The sequence below is a fragment of the Trichoplusia ni genome, chromosome 11 (genome assembly GCF_003590095.1).
Source record: "Trichoplusia ni isolate ovarian cell line Hi5 chromosome 11, tn1, whole genome shotgun sequence".
Lineage (NCBI taxonomy): Eukaryota > Metazoa > Arthropoda > Insecta > Lepidoptera > Noctuidae > Trichoplusia > Trichoplusia ni.
The window spans coordinates 5,573,626-5,590,807 of NC_039488.1; the positions used below are offsets into that span (position 1 = coordinate 5,573,626).

Here is a 17,182-nt window from a genome sequence, read left to right on the forward strand (position 1 = left end):
CGACGACTTTAAATATATCGATATTAAAGTACAACAACACTAGTCGCGCGTAATTTTATATTTCCCCGATACATTTTATTTTGGCGTGCCGACTTTCAGAAGTTCTGGTGTCGGAGCGCGAGACGCTTGTGGCCGACCAAGAGTGATCGAAATAACCTGGACTATAATTAGATTGTGTTATGTGTAGAGAAAATGATTTTAAATCGGTGAGTAAGTACTTTTGCATCTTTATTAATGTTAGTTTTTCGGTTTGGAGAGTGAGAAAGTGTTTTTTGTTTGAATTTTTGGTCGTGTTTTTAGATTTAAATACGTAATAATTAAAGGTAATTTGGTAAAGTTTATTATAACGACAAATTTGTTTATGAAAAACACGTATTTTTTTCATTGTAAATCTTTTCATAACTATGTTTTTGTCAGTGTTTTATATTGGCAAATATCTTCGAAACTACTGAACCAATTTTTATGATTTTTTCTTTGTTATTTTCTTTATATATTAATGCATATTTTTTGTGAACAAAACATACACATATAATTTTAAATTACAAAGTTATTAGCATTTAAACGTAACGTTATCTCGTAAACGTGATACACAACAATTTTTAGAATGAGCTTTTTTATTTTAAGAAAGTGAGTTTTTCTCAATCTTAATATATGAGAAAAGCAGGAAACCGTTCGGATTTATTATTTACACTGAACGGGGAATGAACCCACGTCGTTTCGATCGTGAGTCACACAAGATGTTAATCTGTTATCACTTTCGAAACTTTTATAATAATTTGACAAGTTTATTATATTTCGAAACTAATATATTTAATCTATCGACTGGTGTTTTGAACTATCGTGTTTCAGGTTTGAGACCTGTCTGAGGCATTTCTCTTTTATAAACGAATTGTAATTAAAAACCTAAAAAAGATATAATTTTCCGTATGCAAAGCATGACAATTTATTGATAAGTGTGGTTTCAATTTACTTGCGAATGAAAACAATATATCCAATATTTGGGGAAAAAACATGCTTTGTTTACATACCTGTTAAAAAAACAGTCCGTACCATATCAAAAGTCAAAACGTCATAAGTTTTTTAGGAGTTAAACTTCATAACTGTTGCCTGAATTTTAACCGACTATAAAAATAGGAGGAAAATTTTTAATTAGACCTTAATCTATAAGCTTATTTAAGTTTATTCGCGAATAACTGCACTTTATTAACCAATTTTGATATTATCTTTCTCGTTAACATTTGCAACCGTATTTTAAACACCATTGGTATATCATAACCACATTGCTTATTAAAACTGCAACCATATGCAAGCAATTTTACTATACATATTAATAATACGGTGTTTGTATATTTTCTTCATGTTTACACGTAAATGACTCGACGAATTTAGATGTTATTTGGCACACAAGTACTTCCTATGTTGCGTTAAAATCTCGTTTTATTCTAATTTTATGTTTCTTTATAAAATTAACATAGGCAGCGGTATTTCTTTAACAAGTGTACTTCATGATTACAACCAAATATGTGGATTGATAATCATTTATTTAATGATAGTTTTCTCACGCGCATTCATCGGGATAACCTGACTAGTTTCGGTTTTAACTAGAGCTCTTAATCATGAATTTGTTTTGAGGGGAGAGTTCAACGCGTTATTTTATTTGTGTAATTTTTCTATACCTAAATCTCGTTTTTTCTTTGTAGATATGAGTTTACATACATAATATAATTAGTTTATAATAACAATACAATTTGTACTGGCAAAGTTTTCTCTGTTTGCATTCAAATAATATCGCGAAAAAAAGGAATCCCGCACTAATGAATTAAATTCTTATGTCGCGGGGTTTTCACAAACATTCAAGTCACATGCACAAAGACACCCAGACTCAGGACAAGCATTCGTGGCTCGCACAAATACTTGTAAATAATGTTGTGTATCACATATACGAGTATATTAAGTTTGCAACACTTTGCACACGGCTTTCTATAGCGAAAACACATGCAATGAAAGATTTATTATAATGATATATTAAGACAGTTTTTTATGATCAATCGTTGTGTACTAATACTTTGGTAAAACTTGATTGAGCTAAGTACCAGTGTTTTACAAGGAGCGACTGCCTATCTGACCTCCTCAACCCAGTTACCTGGGCAACACGATACCCCTTAGTTGGACTGGTTGTTAGACTTTCTTGCTGGTAAATCTCAAGAACTACTAAACCGATTTTGAAAATTCTTTTACCAATAGAAAGCCACGTTATTTGTGAGTGTCATAGGTTATATATTAACCAGAAAATCATCTGAATTAAGTGGGCATGTGTCAGTTAGTATTTATTATAATTTGAAATAGATTTACGCGTGCGTTTACCTATCGGCGCGTGCGCAGCTTTGCGTAACAGTTATATGACGGAGCGTTTGTTGCTAAGCTTGTGGAGAATGTAAACAATGTGGTCTATGGTTATAAATAAGAAACATATGTTGTATAATATTATGTGATACGTGTTAGTTAAAGATTTTTAAGGGATATACCTTTTCGACAAATAAAACTTGAGAAGATTCCTAAGATTCCCTTTTCATCTCTTTTCTTTCGCTGGATAATCAGGAAATTGGCAAGCCGTAGGACGTATTTATCTAGCGTGACAATCAATGAAACTCTTATGTTTAATTATTTATTTAGAGAAGGGGCCAGTGGCCGACTCGTGATGATCACCCATCCATAGACCGAACGTACCAAGCGTAGCTCACCCTGTGAGCTTTGAACAGCAGCGTCTTGAAAAACTAGACACCAAACGCTAGCTCCGAAAATCCCGTCCCAAGCCCTCCTACAATTACAGATACAATGCCCAAGGACAACTCTACTGCGCTACATGTGGCCGCGTGTTCAAGGCCAAGTTTCATTTCGCAAGTCACATACGAGCACATGATCGAAACCAAGCGGCCAGTATATACCAGGGTGTCGCCGTCGACGGAAACGTCTAGGAGGACATAATTATCATCATCAGCTCACCCTGTGCAGTTGTGGCGTAGCCAAAAGCTCCTCATTTCTTCGTGATGACTCATCTTCGGCCTAGCCTTTTCCCAACTATGTTGGGGTCGGCTACCAGTCTAACCGGTTTCAGCTAAGTACCAGTGTTTTACAAGGAGCGACTGCCTATCTGACCTTCTCAACCCAGCTACCTGGGCAACACGATACCCCTTGGTTAGACTGGCTGTCAGACTTTTCAAGCTTCTGACTACCTGTAACGCCTGTCAAAAATGTAAGAAATACAGCCGGGACCCAATATTTAACGTGCCTTCCGAAACACGGAGAAACTCGTTACGACAAAGATGGTCACCCATCTACGGACCAACCGCGTCAAGTATAGCTTAACCTGTGAACCCGTTTCACTTATGCGGTTATAGCTTAGCCACTAGCCCCTCCTTGTGATGACTATTGATAAGTTATCTTTGTCCTCCTTAATTCAAGACCTTAATCTTTTTCTAGCATTGTCAGCTAGCCATACAAAAAAATAACAACACTTTTATTCACCTTCGCGTTGACGTTCTATTTTAACAACTCGAGCGTCGCTTGCAAATGTTTTGGCAAAAGAAACATGTGTTTTTTATGTATCATTCACTGAGTTCATATTTATATGTTATAAGTAGAATTATCTGTCTGTTATGAACTTCCTCAATTTTCTAGTTTATTTGAACAGCCCTTCTGGTGAAACTTCATTTCGATAATTGTTAGCTAATAAAAGTTTTAAATTTTATTTACAACTTTGACTAAAACATCTACAACCTAGCAATATATACACTTACCAAAAAAAACTATAATTCAAACAAAGCATCAAAAAATTCATCGGCTTCGCTGCCGGCTGGGAGTGTACCCAAAAGGCTGGCAGCATTGCCACGTTGAATGGCAATGCTAAACCTATGAGCGAGGTAAAAGCCAGCCTTTGGGAAGTGTCAACGAGGCACTTTAAACACGGTAGATTTATTAAAAGGGGCAAAGGAAGGAATATGGTCAGGTTTGGTCAAAAAAGTCTGACTCCCTTCCGTTCAACCCAAAATGAGAGGAGTTATTTTATGATTTCCTATCTGAAAAATTGAAAAAGTTAAAGTCACGAATTATCGAAATGCAATGTCATTTTCATACATTTGAGTGAATTACAGCATAATCGTATTGACAGCACGAATAGCCGAATGGTTGAGGTCACCACGCCAATCCCACTGCGAGCGACGTGTCGCGGGTGCGATCCCCGCGTAGGACAAGCATTTGTGTGATCCACGAATGCTTGTCCCGAGTCTGAGTGCCTTTGTGCATGTGACTTGAATGTTTGTGAAACACACCGCGCCACAAGGATTAAATTCCTTAGTGCGGGAGTCGTATTTATAAAAAAATAGCATCACTAAAGGAAAGCTTATAAATATAATTATCTAACGAACTATATTGTTTTCTTGTACACCTGTCGTCTTCAATTGGTTGATAATTAATTTGTTAGTAAACATAATAACAACTGTCACCTTATAAATCATTTAATAATTTATGAATGGGAGAAAAGTGCAAAGTCTATTTGTAAATTGGTCTTTATCAATTTTGGTGTGGACAGTCATTTGTTTCTGAGTCATTCAAGACTTTTTGTACATTTTAATTTGAGAACTACTTTTAACTATTTCGGTCAGATAGGCAGTCGCTCCTTGTAAAACACTGGTACTTAGCTGAATCCGGTTAGACTGGAAGCCGACCCTAACATAGTTGGGAAAAGACTAGGATGATGTTGCCTACTTTTAACTATTTATGTTCTTTTTTAAACCTAGACTAAAAATAAGGGTGTTGTTTTTCTGTCGGTCTGTCTGAGTGTAGTTTGTTTTAGCCGCGTAAAGTCGTGAGGGTGATTGTGAGATATAATAACCAAATCACTTCAAATAAACTGAAATAGGAGCTCAAATAAGTGCACTGAAATATAATATTGACTAGCTTTTTGCACGCGTCGAGGTCTGTTATATCGCGTTTCCAAGAGGACTCTTCAAAAGTCCGGGATAAAAACAATCCTATGTTATTTCTCAAGGTCAACTCTATCTCTGTACCAAATTTCATTAAAATCAGTTCAGTGGTTTATACGTGTAACAGACAGAGTTACTTTAGCATTTATAATATTATAGTGGGGATGAGTTAATCAAGTTAATTCTTAGCTTTGTTTGGTGATAATTTTGGTGACGGGACTAGCGGGTATGGAAGTCTGATTATTATCAAATGAGAGTATTTTATTGCAATTTTATAACTATACCTCAGTCTTTACAATTCTGTTAAAGATGATGTTTTTGTAGAGTTTAGAGTTGTCGCCGAGGGTTTTGTTTAATTATTTTGCAGTCGGGCTATCCCGATAAATAAGCGTGAATGAGCCGTGTGTTGTTCAATGCACAATTTAGTTACATAAAAAATATACCAAAACAAATCTCGTTGCATACCTAGATTGATTCCAGGTTTACAGTAGTTTCAGTTGTCTTCAGGGACCGTTATAAACACAGCCTTTATAACCAAACGTTCTTCATCTCGGCTATTTTTAACCAAGTTTTCATTGAACTAAAACGATGTAGGAAAACGTGATGTTGTTGGCGTGAACAACAGAATTCTTTAATTTTTAATGCGTTAATGGTCTATCAATACGTGAAGACGAGCGGATGTTTAAAGAGATTGACATCTTAGCTGTGAATGTTAAAAAATCCAAGATTTCTGTGTCTGGGTGTAATTTATCTACATTATGTATGTATTTAGAAATATATAAGTATGTTTATCAGTTGTCTAGTACTTATAATACAAGCCTCGCTTAGTTTGAGACTAGATGGGGTTGTGTGAAAGTTGTGGAATATTAATAAAAACATTAGTCGATCTAGCAAATATTGTTTTGAAGCAGAAATATTTTCTAGGGAATTTCTGAAGAAGAAAAAAATTACGTCAGATCTTTTTTTTAAATGGTGGAGACTTCCCTTATCACTTAGAGAAATGAAATAGCTGATGAAGCTGATTCTCAGACCTACTAAATATTTATAAAAACATACCAACATTTATACCAGTGTTTTACAAGGAGCGACTGCCTATCTGACCTCCTCAACCTTAGACCTTAGACTGGTTGTCAGGCTTTTTAGCTTCTGACTACCTGTAACGACTGTGAAAGATGTGTAAACAACACCCGGGATCTAAAATTCAACTTACTTTCCGAAACACGGAGGAACTCGCTATGACATAGATGGTCACCCATCAACGGACCGACCGAATCTTTCATAAGGACATTTATCCTTGGGCATCTATCTCGGGTTTCGCAAACTTTATCACATACATAAGACACCCAGACTCAGGACAAGCATTCGTGGATCACCGAAATGTTTGTCCTACGTGGAGATCGGACCCGCGACACGCGCTCTTGGGTTTGGCTCAACCACTCGTCTATCCACACTACGTGCTACTCGTGCTGTTGTAATATAGCCACCAGCTACATATATATACATACTAGCTGTTGCCCGCGACTTCGTCCGCGTGGTTAGAAGATATACGTTATGATTTATACCTGTTCTGTTTTTCCCACATTTTCCATTGTATCTTCGCTCCTATTGGTCGCAGCGTGATGGTTTATAGCCTAAAGCCTTCCTCAATGAATAGCCTATTCAACACAAAAAGATTTTTTCAATTTGGACCAGAAGTTCCTGAGATAAGCGCGTTCAAACAAACAAACAAACTCTTCAGCTTTATATATTAGTATAGATATAGATATATTATTAAGAGTATATAGTTTTGTTATCCAGACGGCCCGTCCACAATCTTTGTACCAATCTCACCCGTGTTTATGCCAACATGCAGCAGCTGGTCTCTCATTAATAACACTAGTCGAGCTTTCGTACGACTTTTTTTGCCCTTTCGTATATCTTTGATGTTCTATATAATGTATGTTATCTAATTTATTATGAAAACAAAGTTTTACCATGTATTTTGACTAGGTTTTTGTCTGTGTTTACTTTTTATTTTTTATTTTTTAAACGATCCCCGCATTAAAGAATTTAGTCCTTGTATCGCGGGGGGTTATTTTATAACGACTCCCATATTAAAGAATTTAGTCATCCAGGGGTTTCACAAACATTCAAGTCACATGCACAAAGACACCCAGACTCGGGACAAGCATTAACGGATTACGCAAATGCTTGTCCTAACGGATCGAACCGACGACAGGTCGAGCTGAGAGGGATCGGCTTGGTGACCTCAAGCACTCGGCTAAGCGCTAACTTTTTCTAAGATTTTAAAAAGCTTTCGTTTTTCATCTTCGTTTACTTTTGACTTGTCAAATTCTTGAGCAACTCCCGCACTGCCGCAAAGATTGATTTCTTTGAAATCAATCTTTGCGGCATGGGTTTCTAAAAAATTCAAGTCACATGCACAAAGAAACCTAGATACCACTTGATTTCTCATAGACAACTCTTTTAGCAACGATTTTCTTTTATATACGACCTCCGTGGTCCCGGGTTCGATCCCCGGTCGGGACAATGTAAAAATTCAAATTTCTACATTGTCTCGGGTCTGGGTGTTAGTGGTACCTTCGTTGTATCTGAATTCCATAACACAAGTGCTTTAGCAACTTACTTTGGGTTCAGAACAATGTATGTGATGTTGTCCGCATTTATTTATTTATATACAGAATTCTAAAGTCCTACTACTGAAATAGTAATACTCCAAACGTGTCAGTGCACTTATAATTGTTTATTTACAAACATGGCATTCGTCATTTTAATTACGTTTCATAGTTTCAAGCCAAATATTTAATCACTTTTACAAGAGCAACGCAACCATTTGTTTTGGTACGTTAATCTGTATTTGTTGACGGGAGCTCGTGGCCTAACAACTGCACAAGTTGATCGAGCACAGGTTAAACTACACTTGATACGGTCGGTCTTTGGATGGGTGACCGTTTTTGTCATAACGAATTCCTCCGTGTTTCGGAAGGCACGTCAAATTGTGGATCCCGGCGGTTAATTTTACTTCTTTAAAAGTTGTTACAGGCAGTCAGAAGCTAGAAAGTCTGACAACCAGTCTAACTAAGGGGTGTCGTATTGCGCCAGGTAACTGGGTTGAGGTCAGATAGGCAATCGCTCCTTGTGAAACACTGGTACTTAGCTAAATCCTTTAGACTGGAACTCGACCCCAACATAGTTGGGAAGAAGGGTAGGATCCATCCGAAAAAGGTGAAATAAAATATCTTGAGGAAACCTGGATTCCAAATATTGGAATCTGAAATCGTCCGCAATGAGCTAGCGTGATGATCATGCTCAAACCTTTCCTATACGGGAAAAAGCCTGTGGCCAGCAGTGGGACGAATATAGGCTGGTATTCGCCTTTTCATCATGCACATCTCTTTCTCCCTCATATCATCATCATTTGAATATCTACCAATTTGTTTACCTTATACCACAACATGAACTGGCTGAAACTGGTCCGCCTATTACAAATATCTACGCAAATCCAAGCTCTTAGACTAAAAACAGGCCCTCATATTTGTAATGTGTTAGGATAACGTGAACAGCTGTTTATTGTACGTACGACGTGCAGTTGGCACAGGTAAAGATATATCTATTTATAATAAGTAGTATGGACTGTTGCTAAAACAATCGTGGATGGACGAGCATTGATCACCACGCTTGTGAGCTGCCCCACGATGGGGCGCCATTACCGAAGCTGTTTATAACACCAGCCTGTAACTGTCCCACTGCAGGCCTCTCATACAGAGAACGAGCATTGATCACCACGCTTGTGAGCTGCCCCACGGTGGGGCGCCATTACCGAAGCTGTTAATAACACCAGCCTGTAACTGTCCCACTGCAGGCCTCTCATACAGAGAACGAGCATTGATCACCACGCTTGTGAGCTGCCCCACGGTGGGGCGCCATTACCGAAGCTGTTAATAACACCAGCCTGTAACTGTACCACTGCAGGCCTCTTATACCGCATGATCTAACTGGCCCTTAGCCCAGAACGTTTAAAGGGCACTTAGAGCTGGCAATACGGAAGGTAATATGAAATAAACGCTGTAACGAAGGCGCCATACTAACTGGTTGTCGAGTGACGATCTGGCAACCATTTCGTTGACGGATATTTATAACATGTGTTATTGACACTCGAAAACAATGTGACGGACGCGTTGACTTCTTTAAATATTTTAATTTAGGTCAAATAGCTAGATAATAGACTAATGGCCGGAGATTCCTACGTCACTCTTTGAGATGTTTGTCTCATCGGCAAGATTACTAGACTCTTTTGGGCATAGCTGGTCTCATATTAAAATCAGTCATTTATCAGTCGTAAACTCATGTAGGAAATAAGTAGCACTTTTTGAAAGTCAAAAGTCTTCATCGTTTAGTATTATAACACTAATTTTGGAGAAGATACGGCACAATAAAATCCATGTCAGATCTTTGACAAATTTATACTAATACTAATATTGTAAAGAGGGCAAGTTTGCGAGTTTGTAACTCAGTGAGGGGCAATCTCAGGATCTACTGAACCGATTTTCTACTAATATTATAAACGCGAAAGTTTGTATGTATGGATGTTTGTTCCTCTTTCACGCAAAAAACTTTGAACGGATTTAGACAAAACTTGGTACAGATACAGATAGTTTATAACTACGATTACCACATAGGATAATTTTTATCCCGATTTTATATTCCAATGGGAACATTTTCGATTATGTAGCGGGCAGGCCTGCGGGCAATAGCTAGTTAACCATATTTTAAAATACCCCAAAAGTGGTCACTTACCATCTAATTCACAATAAGATGGCATTAATAATTACTGAACATAAATTTGACTCCCTGCCACAATCCGTCAATACGTAAAAGGTCATCGATCTAACAGAAATAGGCAGATATAAATAGGCTAGGTCAGTCGAGAGGCACAAATATGATCTAGTTTTATATTTCATGCTAGAACTGTGCCAATGAACTATTGTTTTTTGTATGTTTAATTGTCAGTTTGCAAGGCTAAGCTTTTTTGTTGACGAATTTTGTGTTAAATTAAACTTAACTTTTTGGTTATTAAATAATGTAACGGTTTACTCACGCGTATTTATCTCGACTCGCGATCCCGCCGCGTCTGCTCATGATTAAGGACTCCGGTTGGGTCCGAAACTAGTCGGGCTACCCCGATAAATACGCGTGAGTTAACCTTTACATCATTTTATAATGAATCATTCTCACGATAGTTACCTACATCAGTAGAAGTGCTTATCCCGTTAATATGAAGGTTCTCCAAGATTGTCCGAGTATGTCCAATTGTCTGCACGGATAGCTGAGTTAAGGTCACCACGCTAAACTTGCTGTGCGCGACTTGTCGTTGGTTCGATCCCCGTGTAGGACAAGCGTTTATGTGATCCATTTACTTGTCCTTAGTCTGGGTGTCTTTGTGTATGTTACTTTGTTTGAATGTTCTCGAAACCCGCTTCACAAAAATGAATTCATTAGTAAAGAAGTGCTATACAAAAAAAAAACAAAATATAGATTTTCTTTTATCTTTTTTAAAACCACAATTGTACCCCAGATTATAGGAATGCACGTTCGTTTAATACCCAAACACACTTCCACAATATAGAAACTATATTTCGTATCCATCAAACCAAAATACTGTATTATGTAAATATGGTATTCGGTTAAAACTATAACAAATTATACACCGTGATTTTTTAGTCGTCTTACAAAAGCAGACCAGTTCGTGTATCCAATGACTAGAACACGTTCATGATAAAAAAATAGGTATTTATGAAATTTGAATAAATTTAAAATGCAATTTTTATCCAATATTATGATGCAATTCGTAGTTTTAGAGACACAGCTCTGTTGCGAGCGCGGTCCGAGCCTTGTAACAATGGTGAGGGGCGCGGGCGGCGGCGTTTTAATCATTTTTAAGAGTATGCTTCAAATTTCTCTTGTTTAATTTTTCTTCGTGCCTATTATCTTAGTTGATGATAAAAAAAATAATAGTCGCGCCTAGGGGTATTTTACGTCGAATACATGAAGTGGGCTGATTTTGTAAGACGACTAAAAAATCACGGTGTATAATTAAAAAGTAATTTTCAAAAATTTCAGTCGTTTTTAGGGTTTCGTACCTCAAAAGGAAAAAACGGAACCCTTATAGGATCACTTTGTTGTCCGTCTGTCCGTCCGTCTGTCCGTCCGTCCGTCCGTCCGTCTGTCAAGACCCTTTTTCTCGGGAACGCGTGGAGGTATGAAGCTGAAATTTATATCAATTACTCAGGTCTACTGTCCCTTGAAGCTGTGAAAAAATCAAACTTCTAAGGCAACGCAATCAAAAGATACAGCCGTTTATGCCGCAAATTTTCGACACTTGCAAGGGAATCAAAACCTACAGGGTGCTTCCCGTGAACTCAGAATCTTGAAATTTGGTACGAAGCAACGTCTTATACCATAGATAAAGGAAAAATTACAAAAACCATAAATTTTTAGTTACATCACATAATTTTTTTTTTTTAATAATTTTAAACTTACTACCTATTTCCTCATAAACGCGTAGAGGTATTAAATTGAAATTCATACCAAATACTCAAGTCTATAATACCTTTAAGCTGTAACAAAATCAAACTTCTATGTCAAGGCAATCAAAAGAAACAGCAATTTAAGCTGCATATTTTGAAACTCGCAAGTACTCGCAAGGGAATCAAAACCTAAAGGGTACTTCCAGTCGACCTAGAATCTTGAAATTTGGCATGAAGCAACGTTTTATAGCACACATAAAGGAAAAATTCCGAAAACCTTAAATTTTTAGTTACATTCCAAAATATATATTTATATGACTCGATTGTCGTAATGAACGAACTTTATAAACCTTGCAGGTTTGTACGGAACCCTCGGTGCGCGAGTCCGACTCGCACTTGTCCGGTTTTTCCAAAACACTTCACAGCCGAACAATGACGCATAAAAACTACTCCAAAACCATTTTTCTCAGGAAATCTAAGAAAATATCTAGATCTAAACGGTAATATGTTTGTCCTAGATCTAAAACTAGGTCTGTAATGTTCTCTATCCAGATCACTCACCTGCCTGTGTGAACATATTTAAGGATGATGTCTGTCTTAATAGAGAGAGATGGAGATATACAGAATTATATCGCCATCTTATTTCAAGGTTAAGAAATCTAAACCTGATCGAATGCAGCTTGTTTGGTGGTTCTGTATAACTCGTTTGGAGAACGTTCAAACGAATTGTGCAATCTTGAGCAAAATGTACCAAAAAACGGTCAAGAGCGAGTCAGATTTGCGAGACCAAGGGTTTCGGTAAAAGATGGACAAATCGGTTGATGGAGAAATTGTTTGTTGTAAAAATTGTTAGTCAAAAAAACACAAAAATTCATCCTCCATGAATGTAACACACACCCCTTGCAAAAACTAGATCTATATTAAAGTAAACTGTATTTGTTGTCTTTCTTGTCTATAATATTACGGTTTGTGAGACACAGCCTGGTGACGGACGAATGAACAGACAGACAGAAAGACAGCGGACTTTCAGTATTATTGTCTTGGAACTTTTAGGGTTAAAAAAACATTTATCCACCAAAAAAACAACTTTAGTCACACCAGAAACTACGTATTTCAATGATACATTTACACAATTATCTAGCTTTAAAACAAACAAAAGAAAACGCACAAAATTCTTCAAAAAAACATTTTCCATACTTGCCTGTACTGTCATTTTTCTCAACACGAAAATTTTGGAAAGAAATCCACTCCTCCAACCATGTCCTACATCTTCTCCATTTGTCATTTCCTGAAAACTTTGCATATGTCATCATATGCACACGTCATCCGTTACTTCCGCACTCTCGCTTCCGTATGACAGAAACCTGAAGAATATATTTTCTGGAACCGGTTCAGTAGGTATAAGTGTGACTTTCAAGAATTCTTGTTTCAGAAAACAAAGAGATTTTACTTCCTAATTCGCCATTTTTATAAGTGAAGTTTTAGGAAGTTAAATACGGAACGGTTTATTAAAATAAAATTTAAAATAAAGCAAACTATTATTTTAACAAACTTTGGTAAGGCGGGGGAATCCTCATTGACGCCCACTCTCTTGGGGCAGAAAATGGGTGGTGTCAGACTCTTACTGACTAAACCTGAATCGGCGTGCTACGTCATCCGCGTTTCTGTGTCGGTGTATGGCAATGCGTTGCAATCATTCATGCTCAAAACTTTATATCAGACCTTGATCACAAATCAAGTGGCTTTCTATTAGCAAAATAATTTCTAAAGATTCAATAGACTTTGTTCAGCAGATCCTAAGATTATCCCTACAACCAACGTCACAAGAAACAAACTTTACCTCATTAGTATGAATTTTAATGCACTTATAACCAAGAGGTATACATAGGTCACCACGCAAAATTCACTGTGTGCGATCCCTAATCAGAACAAATGCTTGTCCTGAGTCTAGGTGTCTTTGTGCACGTGACTTGAATGTTTGTAGAACCCTGCTCAAAAGGATATATCTTCTCACAGCAGAAGTCGTTTATTAAAAGAGCTTGTTTTTATTTAATAAGAACACTACAATTAGTCCCAAAACAATGATGGTATTAACGTAAAAAGTGTAAAGTACTGCTTGGCACGACATTCGGGATGGAATGACGTTTATGGCACATGAGACCTGCCAAATAGACCAGCAGAAACAGACCATCCGATTTCGAAAATGTCGAAAATATTTTGTCACTTCAATGTTTTGAAAAAGATCTTATTACGATTGTTGTTGTCTTGAAAAGGGGGGGGGGGGTTATAGCTTAAAGTTTTATGTCTTCATTTCGGTATATAATATTATAAACGCGAAAGTTTGTATGTATGGATGTTTTTCCTCTTTCTCGCAAAAACTGCAGAACGGATTTAGACCAAACATGGTATATAGATTCCCACCCCCCCGTTTGAGGGACCGGGTAGTATCAGACTCTTACTGACTTAACCTAACCGCCGGGTGACGTCAGCCGCCTTTGGTTGCCGACACGTGGTAATGCATATCATTGCTACACGTGCCACTAGACAGCACCTTGATTCTTCCTACTCACGTATCGCTTTCAATCAGTTACCTGGGCAACACGATACACCTTAGTTAGACTGGTTGCCAGACTTTCAAGCTTCTGACTACCTGTAAGGACTGTCAAAGATGTACTCAACTAGCCCCCTAATTATGTCCATTCAAATCTATAATAAACTGCCAAATGAAATTAGACAAGAAACTAAAATAAGCATATTTATTAATAAATTAAAAATATTCCTCGTATTAAAGGCATATTATACTGTAAAGGAGTTTCTGGATGATAAAACAATCGTAAATTTAAATCATCCTGCCTAAACAAACCAACAACTACCTATTGAGATATAGAGTAACAACTATTATTAATATTATACAATTATTCTGCCCTCTTCCTCTCTCCTATATTTTTTGCGTGCCCAACAGGGTCCATATTGAACTGCTATTTATTTTCTACCCTCCCTGTAACATATGGAATGCAATAAATGATTGAGTATTGAGTATTGAGTATTGAGTACTAACAACAGCCGGGACCCACAATTTAACTTGCCTTCCGAAACACTCAGGAAGTCGCTAAAGCATTGGCACCACGGACCGACCGTATCAAACGTAGCTTTAACCTGTGATCAACTTGTGCAGTTATAGCTTAGCCACGAGCTCCTTCTCAAAGAATACATACATAATGAAATGAGTAAGCAATGTCAAAAACCCTGATCAATACTCCAGTTATATCTATTTCAATATTCTTGTTTTAACGTTGGGTTGGCAACAGCGCAATGCTAAACGGCCATTACCGATCAGAATTATCTTTACTACACTTTGATGCAGAGATTTGGGCACTCCTTACTACATGGTAGATTAATTAGAGGATAGATCTTGATGGCTTGCAATTGGGGAGGCCTATGTCCAGCTGTGGACATAGGCCTAGTGGATTTAAAAATGTGGTTACCATATAAAATGTATTTATAAAACAACTCTCAACTAAGGAGTCGTATCGCAGGGGGTATTACAAACATTCAAGTCACATGCTCAAAGACACCCAGACTCAGGACAAGCATTCGTGGATCACACAAATGCTTGTAATACGCGGGGATTGAGCCCGCGACACGTCGCGCTCAGTGGGTTTGGCGTAGTGACCTCAACCACTCGGCTATCCGTGCCATCAAATCAAGTCCATCATTCAACATTGCAGAAGTTACGATAATAGTTGTCAGTAATAGAAACCGCTTTAATGGATACGCATCTTTGAAACAATGCTCTGCTATACCGGAGGTCGTGGGTTCGAATCCCACCCAGGACAAATGTTTGTGTGTTAAGCACAATGATTTGTTCTGTGTCTTGGTGTTATTTATCTATAATATGTATGTATTTAGAAATATATAAGCATGATTATCAGTTGTCTAGTACTCACTATACAAGATTTGTTTAATTTGAAACTAGATGGCGTTGTATCAAAGTTGTGGAATATTATTAATGCAACAGATGTTTTTGGAAAATATACAGATTTAAATTAAAACTAGGCTAAAAGGTGCAAGAAACATAAAAAAAACTGATACCGACGCCTTATAATAGTTTCAATGCCCCGTAGCTAAGTATATTGACACGCCGACTGCGTTCCCTGCCAAAAGCAAACAGACGGACAAACAGACAGACGGACAGACAAGCTCGGCGGGGGATAAGAGAGATATTTCCTGTGGATTGTAAATATTTTACTAGTTTTGTTTTGAGTTTTCTTTGGTTAATTGTTAAATAGTCTGATAAATGTGATTCATTTAATAGATATATCGGTTTTAATAAATTTTAGCGGTTTCTTTTTAATACGGTTACATATACGGTTACGGCATATCTACTTAAAGGTAAAAATATATTCGTATAATAAGAGCTTTGTTATCTGTCCGTTTGTGATATCTAGACAGTTAAGATTTTCGCAAATTTTAGTGTAGAATTTTGGTTGCCTGTATTAAAAAACTTGAGGTTAAGCAGCAGTTGGTGCGGTCAAAAATGTGATGGGTGGTCGATTTCTTTTGCAGATTTTTTTTTTCTTTAGCCTATTTGTCACAAGTCGGACTAACAATTGACCTTTTGCTTCTTCAACTTTATTCCATTGAAAAAGTCCAAAGAAAATTACTGTTAAAGCAAATATAAATAACTAGCTGTTGCCCGCGACTTCGTTCCCGTGGGTAGAAGATATAAGTTATGATTTATACCTGCCCTGCTTTTTTCAAATTTTCCATTGTATCTTCGCTCCTATTAGTCGCAGCGTGATGGTTTATAGCCTAAAGCCTAAAGCCTTACATAAACACAGCGCTTTGTTACGCTCCGGTGGGCGGATGTCTTTATCAAATTAGATTCGAGTTATTTTTGATGTTTCAGATAACATTTCTTTGTATTTTCTCTTGGTTTTAGCGTATAATTTATTTCTTTTCTTATTGTGTAAAGAATGTATAATTAAGTATTAAATGATCCTTAATCATGAGCGTCTGCTCATGATTAAGGACTCCGGTTGGGTCCGAAACTAGTCGGGCTACCCCGATAAATACGCGAGAGTGAACCGTTACATCATTTAATAATGAATCATTCTCACGATAGTTACTGTCAAAATGTATAATTAATGTTCTCATGCATGCAAGGTATGGAATAATGTCCATTCTAACAAACGGTCACAAGAAAACCAGGATTCAAAACATTGTATTATGGAATCGCCCACTACTCGTAACGACTGTCAAAGATGTATGTCCCACAATTTAACGTGCCTTCCGAAACACGGTGGAACAGGGATGATGACTGGGTATAAAAAGAAAAAATCTCATTAGTCCCTCAGTTAGATACTTGAAAAGTATGAGACACGTATTTTTTCCTTTCTCAGAAAAACTAGAATTGACAAAGATTAACTGCTTTAAAGTTTAGGAGAGGGGGCTTGTGACGTAACGATAGAGTAAAATTTATACTCAATCGTGACCGTTTCATTCACTGTACTTTGGTTTGCGGGACAAATTAAAAAATACGTGTCCATTATTATACACGAAACGACAAAATGGAAATACGGATACTCTGCGGAAAAAAATTCTGATCATCCCTATTTAACGTGCCTTCCGAAACACGGTGGCATTCGCTATGACAAAAATGGTCACCCACCG

At 37.2% G+C, this 17,182-nt stretch overlaps 1 protein-coding gene across 1 annotated transcript in view; it reads left to right on the forward strand.

The window, feature by feature from the left end:
* Positions 1 to 13: 13 nt before the first annotated feature.
* The window catches only part of LOC113498791 (tau-tubulin kinase homolog Asator), a 73,012-nt gene continuing 55,843 nt past the window's right edge, over positions 14 to 17,182 (forward strand). Inside the window, exon 1 of the mRNA XM_026878936.1 lies at positions 14 to 206. The gene's annotated coding sequence lies outside the window, so the exon portion shown is untranslated. The remainder of the gene's footprint in view (positions 207 to 17,182) is intronic.